Raw genomic sequence first — 12,552 nt, forward strand, 5'->3', positions numbered from 1 at the left:
GATGCAGCAGAATATTTGACTCTCAACAAATTTTCAGTGACGGAAGCACTGAAAATCACAGAAAGAAAAGTACTAAGAAAAATTTTGGGACCAGTCAAAGAGCATACACAATACAGAATATGTCATAACTTTACATACATACTGGAAAAATTACAGGTCTGATTAGGAAAAGCAGAATAATTTTCTACCGCCACATCCGAAGGCTGAATTACAACTGACTGACAGAAACACTTTTCACTTACTTTGGTTTACAAATGGATAACGTATGGCGCAAAGAAGTTGGAAGGGCCATGGGCGAACTCCAGATTACTCCACAAGACACTGAGGAACGACTGTCATTCAAAAACAAATTACAGGATTCCACGAAAACCCCTGGAACAAGACTGGGCTCGCTTCAACGGAAGAAAGAAGAGAGAAACATAGATAAATTATGAGGGGAATGGGGAAGAAAAAAAGAGAAACAGTTGAAATAACTACAGTCTGCAGCAGCTCGTAAGTAAGTGAAGAATCTAGTGACACCTCACTTGATTGATATAGCGATGCCTAGATTTCACTTTCTAAACTACTACCTACTTACTTACTAAATCTACTACTTATTGCATAAAACTACTGTAAACTAATGAAAATTACTATGCTGAATTCCGATATATTCTAATGGAGTACTTGATACATGCAAGACAACATTAAAAAGCATAATTTTTCACACGTGTTTGTTGTTCCTTGAATATCAGTCTCCTCTCGGTGTGCTATTGGCTTGACCTTCATTGGTTCACTTCTTATACTCAAGTCCCATTAAAAAGTTTCATTAAAACGAAGATTGCATACACTTTAGTTTATTCAATGTATGACAGTTAATATTTGACGTCCCCAAACGGGGGGGCAGTTATAGCGTGCAAAGCATTCAGTGGTTTTACTGACTACGTTTAAGAAACCTTTTGCTCTTTGTATCACATTCTGTTCTTCATTTATGGCATCACGTTTGCTTGAAGTATTCCTAGTCAGTCAACATTACTGACCAATCTATTTACTTGCAGGAATGTGCACTCTCGTTTGCAGTGGTGCATTATATGATGAGAAAACGGACAGACACATAAAAGTGAATATAAATTGTGTCCACTATTCACGATCATCGTCGATGAAAGGTAGACTAAATTATCCTCGCCCTTCAAAAGTGACATACCACTGGGTACGATGAGTTTAGCGGATGACATTAAACGGAGGTAATGCGTATCGTTGGAAATGAATCTGGGACTCAACTACTTCTATCGAAGGACTATAGTTACCGCATTCGAAGGAAGGGAATTTTCGTAGTACAAAATATTAACGCCCGTAAAATAAAACGGTTCAGTAGATTCAGTATGTAGAGTGCGAAATTACGTACTTATCCAGTGATGACACGGACTGAAGATTTCATAATATTAATTGCCTGCGGTACAACCAAAAGAGGTTTTGGATACAGTAGACGGGAGATAATAGTTAAATTCTGCAAGTTAATCACAATATCAAGCTTCTTTTATACGTGTGAATATTGGAAACTGAAGGAAAACTGCATGCCGTAAAGATAAAAAAATGAAATTGTGTAGGTTGATAGCAGGATATTAGATAGAAAAAGAAACTTATATGCTAGACACAGATTAAAGCCATTTAACTTGAATTAAGGAACAATAAAATATGGGGACAAAAGGTAAAAATTTATCTCAATGATAGATTGAAATTGCCACGGAAATTACAAATTAATACACGGAAAAGAGGCAGTTGAGCAAGACAAGAAAAGGCAACTGAATCAAGCATCAACACGTTCTTAGACCAGAACAAACAGAAAAAATGCACATACACAAGTTTTGTAGGCTGTGGCAGTGACTATTATCTGCTTAAAAAAAAGAAGAACTCGGCGCAACCAGTAAAAAAATTTTACTTTTCTTATTTATGACGTTTTTCGGAGACTTTAGCCGGCCGCGATGACCGAGTGGTTCTAGGCGCTTCAGTCCGAAATCGCGCGACTGCTACGGTCGCAGGTTCGAATCATACCTCGGGCATGGATGTGTGTGATGTCCCTAAGTTAGTTAGGTTTAAGTAGTTCTAAGTTCTAGGGGACTGATGACCTCAGATGTTAAGTCCCATAGTGCTCAGAGCCATTTGAACCATTTTTTTTCGGAGACTTCGCACCAGCATCGGGTAGTAGCTGTAGAGTACTCTTTCATCTATAACGGTCCTGAGAAAATCAACGACGTCGATATAGCTAAGATATCGTTGCAGACTTCTTTTGGAGGATTAGTACGAAGAAATATTTTGGAACTGAAATGCCGTATCTGCAGCCCTGTGCATCTACGTTGCGTACTTTATCGTCTCAATCATTGCAGCTGAATTTTGTACATGTTCACTGTTTACAAACCTTACCAGAAATGTTTCAAATGGTTAGAGTCTCCTAAGACTGGCGTGGTGCAGGTCTGTCCACTAGTCTATCTTGTGCAACTCTCTTCAGTCCGTCGTAGCTACTGAACCTACATCTATTTCTACCTGCTTACAGTCTTCGAGTATTGGTCCACCTCTACAATTTTTACGTCTCACAGTTACTGTGCCAAACTGTAGAGTACCTGCCGATCGCTCCTTTAGTTAAATCTGTCATAAATTTCTTTTTTTTTTCCAACTCCTTTCAGTACTTCCACATTAGTTATAAAATCTACCCACCACATATTATGTAACATCAAATTTCAGAATCTTTTGTTCTCTTCTTGTCTGCCCACGTTTCACGTCGACACAAAGATACACTCAACATAAGTATCTTCATGAAAGACTTATTGATATTTAAATTTATATTTTATGTTACGAAATTCCTCCTTTACAGGAATGCTACTCGTGCAATGGCCAGCCAGGATTTTATATTCTCTCTACTTCCCCCATCAACAGCATTTTGCCGGCCGAAGTGGCCGTGCTGTTAAAGGCGCTGCAGTCTGGAACCGCAAGACCGCCACGGTCGCAGGTTCGAATCCTGCCTCGGGCATGGATGTTTGTGATGTCCTTAGGTTAGTTAGGTTTAACTAGTTCTAAGTTCTAGGGGACTAATGACCACAGCAGTTGAGTCCCATAGTGCTCAGAGCCATTTTTTTTTGAACAGCATTTTGTGGCCCAAGTAGCAAAAATCAGCTACAGTTTTTAGGGTCTCATTTTCTATAGTAATTCCTTCAGCGTCGTCTGATTTAAGTCCACTTCATTCCATTGCCCTTGGCTTATTTGTGTTAATATTCGTTTCCACTACCTATTCTTAGTATGCTATTCAATCCATTCAGCTATACTTCCAAGTCCTTTTCTGTCTCTGATGTGCAAAGATTATTACAAAATCTCTTCATCAGTGAATGTTTTTATTCATACTTCCCTACATAATTTATATAAATTTCCGTATAAAACAAGAACATTACTTAGATTAGTTTTCAAATGTGTCATTCTTGTAATCTGAATAGTAATAATACTACTTAATTCGAATTCCGAGATTTATTACATAAACTTAATAGGATTTTAATTAGATTTTTCTTTTTTAAAAACAAAATTTACCGCTATATATACATCAAGCGGGAATATAAATGAATGAATAAAATTAAGGAGGACCAACCGCATATTAGGTGGTTTGAGGAAATAGACATGTATCCCAGTTCGTTACTGCTGAGTGGTTACTGCGTCTAACGGCCATGTGGTGGGCCCTGGTTCGATTGCCTGCCGGATGTTGTGTTGTCCTCATCATCATTTCATCATTATCGACACGTAAGTCGACCAATGTGGCGTCCATTGAAAAGACTTGAAACTCTGGCGCTGAACTTCACCACGTGGGGCGCCCCGGCCATTAATACCATACCATCATTTCATTTAATTACTTTCGTATGTTCACTGTGAATCTTTTCCTTCAGTATCGCATATGACTGTCGGCACTGGTTTCTCCATATTTCTAATGTCTCCGGGATATATAGCTTTGAGCCTTTTGGATTTGTATTCAAAATGATCAGAGCTCAATTTCTTTCTGTTATGTTGTGTCCTGTTTCATGTAGGTGAGTTGAAAGAGCCGAATTATTGGTGTAATTTAGTCAAAAGACTTTCATATGTTCACAGAACCTAATGACAAAGGCTTTCCCAGTCCTTCAAATATACAAACAGTAAAAAGTGCATTGCATCTTGTACACTCTATTTCTCTGAAATTTACATTGATTGTTTAATGTCTGTGATAGAGTTGTGCCTAGTTTATTTTGAGACGAGAAGCTGATGCTGATCGTATGCCTCTCCAGGGTTCTTGCCACCCAATATGGAATGATACCAGTGAAAGGTATACCATAGAATGTAATGGCCTTTTCTATTTTAATTTATTATTGATTAGCTTTTTCCATCTCTCCCTTACTGACTATGTCTTTTATCATTCTGTTGATGTTATCAATCTTGTAATCATTTTTGCTAGTAACATTTTTATGACAGGAACTTTTATTGCAAGTACATCCTCCGAGAGAATGTTATTAATCTGTAAACCATATCGTTATAAGCTGATAAGCTCCTAAGTTCACGAATTAGTATGATTTCAGCTTTTGTGAATTGTTTTTTCTGTTGCTGTTGATTTCCTGAAAATTTTGAAATGGTGTTTGCCATTTTATATACTCGTGCACAGATCAAGAAAATGTATTGTTTATTTCCTGCTGTATTGTAAACTGTATCTTGTTACGCAGTTAGTTGAAGGGGTCACAGAAATCCTTTGGTTCTTCGTTATTGTCACTGAACAACATGAGTGTGGCATTGAGTATGTATGATAATACGTTACCTTACGATTAAGTGGGTTTTGTAGCGGAATTGATCGTTTTTCAGGATAATTTATAAAAATGTTGGCTAAAACTTCTGAGATGCAGTTCCGCACGGACAAACTATTATGTTACTGGTAAATATTTTCATGGAGTTTAAAATAATTGTAAAACACAATTAGTTCGATGCCACACATGAACTCTTATTTCTGAAACACTTGTGTCTTCCAGAGGGCTGCGACCCGCGCACTGTGTGCTGTAGGCCAGTTTCCATCCTGAGCTTCTTCACAGCTAGCACTGTGTCCTGGGGGCTCATATGGGGGGAGTGCAATACTCTTCGGACGAACGTGATAGAAATTAGCTTGAGGTGATTTCGTGTTGGCTGATCATTTGCGTAAACGTTGTCCACTACTGGTCCCAGTGTGCTACCATGTGATATGACATTCTTCTGACTCCTCCACCTACTGTTCTTCGTAGACACACTGAAGCAGAATCTCTTGCTGTGGAGAATTTTGTCAATCTGTGATCTCCACAGAATCTAAGTTTCAACTTCACCAAACAACGGAGATCAACATCCTTCAGAAGTAACAGATCTAAATCACACACCTCTTGGGAGTTTTCGCTACACCAGTCAGCAGGTCAAACTCTATAACACAACCTTCAAAGTGGGAATCCCTCAACTCACAACTGTCATTAACACTGCTCGATCGCCAGAAATCTACGCACAAATCGCAACATATTTTCGAGAGACGAGATTCCATCTCTAAATTCCATGGTGTAAATTTACCGAGCCACTGAAACCGCATTACTTGATTGAATCTGCGGGTGTCCACCAGCCACCTGATGCTCGAAGAGCAACCGGTCTGTATTAACTTTTGTGATTGGTCATTTGCACACATTGATAACCCTGTTAATGATGTATCACATAAAACTTCCTGTGAGTGAAATACGATGCACAATTATTAACATACTCAGCACAAGACTGTTGCACCTCTTAATAAATAACTATTAATAAGAATAAGAACGTTTATGTATTCGTGTGATGATATAAAGTTAAGAGAAGTATCGAAACTTCACTATACAAACAACAAATGAGTATGTGATTTAGAAACATATTAAACAACAAGGTGGTTGGGCAATAGCTGCCCAACTAGAGGCCAAATAAATACAATAAAAGAAGACTTCAGATGACGGACTTCCACGAGGTCATATAGTTAAATTAGCAGGTCTCTGTGGTTGACCGTTTCATGTGAGTATTTTGGGTCGATGAACGCCAATCAAGTAATTTTTCTCGCGCTCGTGTCCATTATCGAGTAACGCCTCAATTTGGTATATGACCATTACATGATTTTGTAGGTCGGAGAGGTAAGTGCTGAAATGCAGTAAACATCATTTTTTCCGAATGAAGTTTCACTGTGCATTGGTGTATGGGCTAATTTGAAACTTTCTGGTAGATTACAAGTATCTGCCGGACTGAGTCGAATCCGGAACCCTTGCCCTTCGCTTCAGTTGCTCTATAGACTGAGTTATCCGGCTAGGACAGACGATCCATCTTCATGGTCTTACTTCCTCCGTACCTCCCCACTGCTTTCGAAATGCGACGGTTCTCAGATCGAGTCGCGGTCCGGCATACAGTTTTTAAAAACCTTCATTTTCGTATCAGTACACATTCCACTACTGAATGAAAATTCATTCTGAACATTTCTCCGCAGTATTCCTTCTTCCAGTTACTGTATCAGCTTTGGCAGCTGCGCAGTTTCGCCGGATCACCCCCTGAAAGTGCTGCAGTAGGACGTATCCTTAAAATGAATAGCCAGAAGCTTCTCATTAAAGTTCTGAATTGGAAGTTCACCAATCTTTAATCACGTCTTTAAGATCCTACAGGTGATGAGCACGTCTCTTTATGTCTCTAATAATGTTCACATACAGGTATTTAGTAAGGACATACGCAGAAAGTGCTTATTTTGCCCAATAGTAAAAGAACAGACTGCACAGATGAAGCGACCATAAGTTGCTTCAGACGCAATGAAGTAGAAAAAATCACGGGACTGTTATTAGCCTCTAAACATTGTTCAAATGATCCTACACATATTTTAATTGTCTATCGCTCATTATTATAAAACAAGTTCTCTCAGCCCTGTTTGCACGAAAAGAAATGCATCGCAAAAGGCGGCCGAGGCTGTGTTGAAGAACAGACTAAGTATACCGACTGGAAACTACGAGCGAAATGAACAGACTGACTGAAAACGGCACGAGCTTTGGCCTGATTGCCGGCCGCGGTGGTCTAGCGGTTCTAGGCGCTCAATCCGGAGCCGCGGGACTGCTACGGTCGCAGGTTCGACTCCTGCCTCGGGCATGGATGTGTCTGATGTCCTTAGGTTAGTTAGGTTTAAGTAGTTCTAAGTTTTAGGGGACTGATGACCACAGATGTTAAGTCCCATAGTGCTCAGAGCCATTTTTTTGACCTGATTGAGATTTGTTCCAGGGTATCACTGCACGTTGTTAATTTATTACAGTTTACAGGGCAGAAAGTTCATCTTTTCTTGGCTGTTGCTTTTTTCATCATACTTCGTTCATATGCACACATAAAAAAGTTTTGCATCACCTCGGTTCTGAGAACTCTGGAACCGGTACAGAAAATTGGAATAGAGATCAACATAAACCTCACTTTCACCAATTTCATTGTTCATGAAAACCACACTTTGCATGTTGTACCACCATACAGCGAGACCTTCAGAGGTGATGGTCCAGATTGCTGTACACACCGGTACCTCTGATACCCAGTAGCACGTCCTCTTTCATTGATACATGCCTGTATTCGTCGTGACATACTATCCACAATTTCATCAAGGCACTGTTGATCAATATTGTCCCAGTCCTCAATGGCGATTCGGTGTGGATCCATCAGAATGGCTTATTGGTGACGTCGTCCATAGACAGCCCTTTTCTATTTATCCCAGGGACGTTCGGTAGGGTTCATATCTGGAGAACACGCTGGCCATTCTAGTGGAGCGATGTCGTTATCCTGAAGGAAGTCTATCACTTTGTGCACGATGGGGGAGCGAATTGTTGTCCAGGAATACGAATGCCTCGCCAATATGCTGCTAATGTGGTTACAATATCGGGTGGAGGATGCATTCACTTATCGTACAGCCGTTACGGCGCCTCCATGGCCATCAGTGGCATACGTCGGCTCCACATAATGCCACCCGAAAACCGCAGGGAACCTCCACCTTGTTGCACTCGCTGGACAGTGAGCGTTCAGCTTCGCCGTACTGCCTGCAAACACATCTCCGACGATTGTCTAGCAGAAGACATATGCGACACTCATCGGTGACGAGAACGTGATGCCAATCCTAAGCTGTCCATTCGGCATGTTGTTGTGGCCATCTGTACCGCGCTGCACGGTGTCGTGGTTGCAAAGATAGGTCTAGCAATGGACGTCGGGAGTTAAATTGCTCATCATGCATCCTATAGCGCACAGTTTCAGTAGCAACGCGACGTCCTGTGGCTGCACGACATCATTATTCAACATGGTGGCGTTGGTGTCATAGTTCCTCTCAGCCATAATCCGTAAGTAGCGATCATCCAATGCAGTAATAGCCCTTGGGCGGCCTGAGCGAGGTATGTCATCGACAGTTCCATTCTCTCTGAATTCCCTCATGTCCGAACAACATCGGTTTGGTTCACTAAGAGACGCCTCGACACTTCCATTGTTGAGAGCCCTTCCTGGCACACATCGCGCGACCGCTACGGTCACTGGCTCGAATCCGGGCCCGGGCATGGATGTGTATGATGTCCTTACGATAGTTAGGTTTAAGTAGTTCTAAGTTCTAGGGGACTGGTGACCTCAGATGTTAAGTTCCAAAGTGGTCAGAGCCATTTGAACCATTTTAACCTTCCTGTCACAAAGTAACAATGAGGACGTGATCGAACCGCGGTATTGACTGTCTAGGCAAGGTCCTTCCTGGTTCAATGACTGGAACTGATCGGCTGCCGGATGCCCTTCGTCTAATAGGTGCTGCTGATGCATGGTTGTTTATATCTTCGGGCGGGTTTAGTGACATCTCTGAACAGTCAAAAGTACTTTGTCTGTGATACAGTATTCACAGTCAACCTCTATCTTGAGGAGTTCTGGGAACTGGGGTGATACAAAAATTTTTTTTTATGTTTGTCTTATTTATCATGAACCTCAGTTATTAAAATGTGGAATACTAATTTTTGCATACGCAGCAGAAAATCCCTGGGTTATGACCATGGGATCCATCTCAGTCATTAAAATTTAGTTTCTGAAAATTCAATAATTTTTCATTAAGGATCCTTGCTTATTAATATGGGTGTCAACACATCCAGAAAAATCAGGCGATCAAAAGTGTATCAATAGATACTGAGAACATTATAGTTGTTTGGCTATAACTGGTACTGGAAATCTGGACCAGGTGAAATATTAAATTAAGAATATCTTTTTAAATAGTTAAATTGGGGTAAATGTAAATACTTTGTTGAAAAGAAGCAAAATGGCTGTTCAATTTGTAAGCGACCCTCCCCAATTAAATTATTAGCTCATACGGTCCTTCCTACAGCTAGATGTACGAAATTCTTTAATTGCAATAACTCTTGATTGCCGTCATTTCTGACTAAACTAATCAGCTCATGTCAGAAAATGTTGCTGTGAAAGGAGTGGAGAGGGGGAGGAGAAGGACGACAGAGGGCTAGAGAAGCAATTAAAATCTCTCAAAAGAGGAAAGAACGCTGGACCTGATGGGATACCAGTACGATTTTACACAGAGTACGCGAAGGAACTTGCCCCCCTTGTTGCAGCGGTGTACCGTAGGTCTCTAGAAGAGCGTAGCGTTCCAAACGATTGGAAAAGGGCACAGGTCATCCCGTTTTCAAGAAGGGACGTCGAACAGATATGCAGAACTATAGACCTATATCTCTAACTTCGATCATTTGTAGAATTTTGGAACACGTATTATGTTCGAGTATAATGACTTTTCTGAAGACTAGAAATCTACTCTGTGGGAATCAGCATGGGTTTCGAAAAATACGGTCGTGTGAAACCCAGCTCGCGCTATTCGTCCACGAGACTCAGAGGGCCGTAGACAGGGGTTCACAGGTAGATGCCGTGTTTCTTGACTTCCGCAAGGCGTTCGATACAGTTCCTCACAGTTGTTTAATTAACAAAGTAAGCGCTTATGGGCTATCAGAGCAATTATCTGATTGGATAACAGAACGCAGCATGTCTTTCTCAATGGATAGAAGTCTTCCGAAGTAGGAGTGATTTCAGGTGTGCCGCAGGGTAGTGTCGTAGGACCGTTGCTATTCGCAATATACATAAATGACCTTGTGGATAACATCGGAAGTTCACTGAGGCTTTTTGCGGATGATGCTGTGGTATATCGAGAGGTTGTAACAATGGAAAATTGCACTGAAATGCCGGAGGATCTGCAGCGAATTGACGCAAGGTGCAGGGAATGGCAATTCAGTCTCAATGTAGACAAGTGTAATGTGCTGCGAATACATAGAAAGATACATCCTTTATCATTTAGCTACAAAATAGCGGGTCAGCAACTGGAAGCAGTTAATTCCATAAATTATCTGGGAGGACGTATTAGGAGTGATTTAAAATGGAATGATCATATAAAGTTGATCGTCGATAAAGCAGATGCCAGGCTGAGATTCATTGGAAGAATCCTAAGGAATTGCAATCCGGAAACAAAGGAAGTAGGTTACAGTACGGTTGTTCGCCAACTGCTTGAATACTGCTCAGCAGTGTGGGATCCGTACCAGATAGGGTTCATACAAGAGCAGAGCGCTTCGTTACAGGATCATTTAGTAATCGCGAAAGTGTTACGGAGATCCAGTGGAAGACTCTGCAGGAGAGACGCTCAGCAGCTGGGTACGGGCTTTTGTTGAAGTTTCGAGAACATACCTTCACCGAGGAGTGAAACAGTATATTGCTCCCTCCTACGTATATCTCGCGAAGAGACCATGAGGATAAAATCAGAGAGATTAGAGCCCACACAAAGCATACCGACAAGCCTTCTTTCCACGAACAATACGAGACTGGAATAGAAGGGAGAACCGATAGAGGTACTCAAGGTACCCTCCGCCACACACCGTCAGGTGGCTTGCGGAGTATGGATGTAGATGTAGATGTAGAAGGAGGGGGCCCCGGTACCTAAGTCGGTAGAGTAATTTCCCGTCAAAGGGAAAGATTCCGATTTCGATGTCCGATGCTACAAACAGTTTTAATCAGCCGATAAGTTTTTCAACATCACTGTTATTTACGAAATGATAATTAAATGGACACCCTAGCTGCAAACAGTCGTTGATGAACTTCATTGGGGACATGTTGAAAATGTGTGCCCCGACCGGGACTCGAACCCGGGATCTCCTGCTTACATGGCTGACGCTCTATCCATCTGAGTCACCGCGTCAGCCATGTAAGCAGGAGATCCCGGGTTCGAGTCCCGGTCGGGGCACACATTTTCAACATGTCCCCAATGAAGTTCATCAACGCCTGTTTGCAGCTAGGGTGTCCATTTAATTATCATTTCATTTCTAGCAAAGCTGCATGGTCATCCACGGTAACTGTTCTTTCGGGAACAGCTACTACCGTGATATACTGTTATATATTTCTGTGTCTAATGTTTTACATTAAAAGCGAACTACGTTCCAAACGACTCTCGGCCGTTCGAGGACGGCCAGCAAGTCGCTGAAAAAAGAATTCAGCAGCACATCTGTGACCGTTCGACGCAGCTGCGGCCGCCGCCCGCGTGTGGTCCCCCGTGTTGGAGGAGCGCGCGGCACGTCCCGCGATTGGCTGCGCGCCCGCGCGCTGTCACACGGCGGGCACGAGCCAAGGCGGCAAGAACAGGGAGTCGCTCGCAGCTCGGCGCGGGGCTGTGAAATCCGATTTGCGGCATTCGTCAGGCCGCGCTGTCACCGCGGCCACGCAGGCCTCTCGTCCCGCTGCTGGGGGGGGGGGGGGGGGGGGGGGGGGGGAACGAAATCTGGGTAGAAAAACTTTACAGAGTCGCAACTCGGACGCGAGCAGCATAAGCAGACGGAGACGAATAGCGCACAGAGTCACGGAGGCTGGCGAGGTACGGCCGGTGACCGATGAAGCGAAGCCCTCAGTAAACATTCCCCCAACACGGGGTGAATAACCTCGGGCACTTTGTTACCTCGCCAGCAAATTTTGTTTCTGCATGCAATTTAGTCCAAATTTACTTATCTCTTTATAAAAATCTACGTATTATCAAAACTATGCCGCCACAAAATGTTATCCAGCTTAAACTCGGGTACTAACATTTGACCAAACACAACCTAATTTGAACTTAACTGTAATTGATTTGAATGCAACTTGTCTTTGTATTAAATGCGCAATTTAAATAAAACAGTTATCTGGCCCTGATCAAAATTTCCACTTACCTCGCACCTTGACAACACTGCAGCAAATTACTCGAAAGAGCAACAGCAAACAGCAAGGAGGCAACGGCTAAGCCTGATTTCTGTTTCTAAATACGTATTCAAACTGTTGCATGTCGTAATGCCTAATGATAAACAGTGTGTAAGTAGGCTGTTTAGGTTCTTACGTTGGTAACGCCACGTAGCGCTCTGTATGAAAATCACTGACTGTTCTGTGTGCAGACTGTGGCTGGTTTGCAATGTTGGAATATTTGCTATTGTTGTGTTGAGCAGTTGGCTGTTAAAAGCGCGTAGCGTTGCGCAGTGGGAGGTAAGCCGCCAGCGGTGGTGGATGTGGGGAGAGAGA

The sequence above is a fragment of the Schistocerca serialis genome, chromosome 7, assembly GCF_023864345.2.
Source record: "Schistocerca serialis cubense isolate TAMUIC-IGC-003099 chromosome 7, iqSchSeri2.2, whole genome shotgun sequence".
Taxonomy (NCBI): domain Eukaryota; kingdom Metazoa; phylum Arthropoda; class Insecta; order Orthoptera; family Acrididae; genus Schistocerca; species Schistocerca serialis.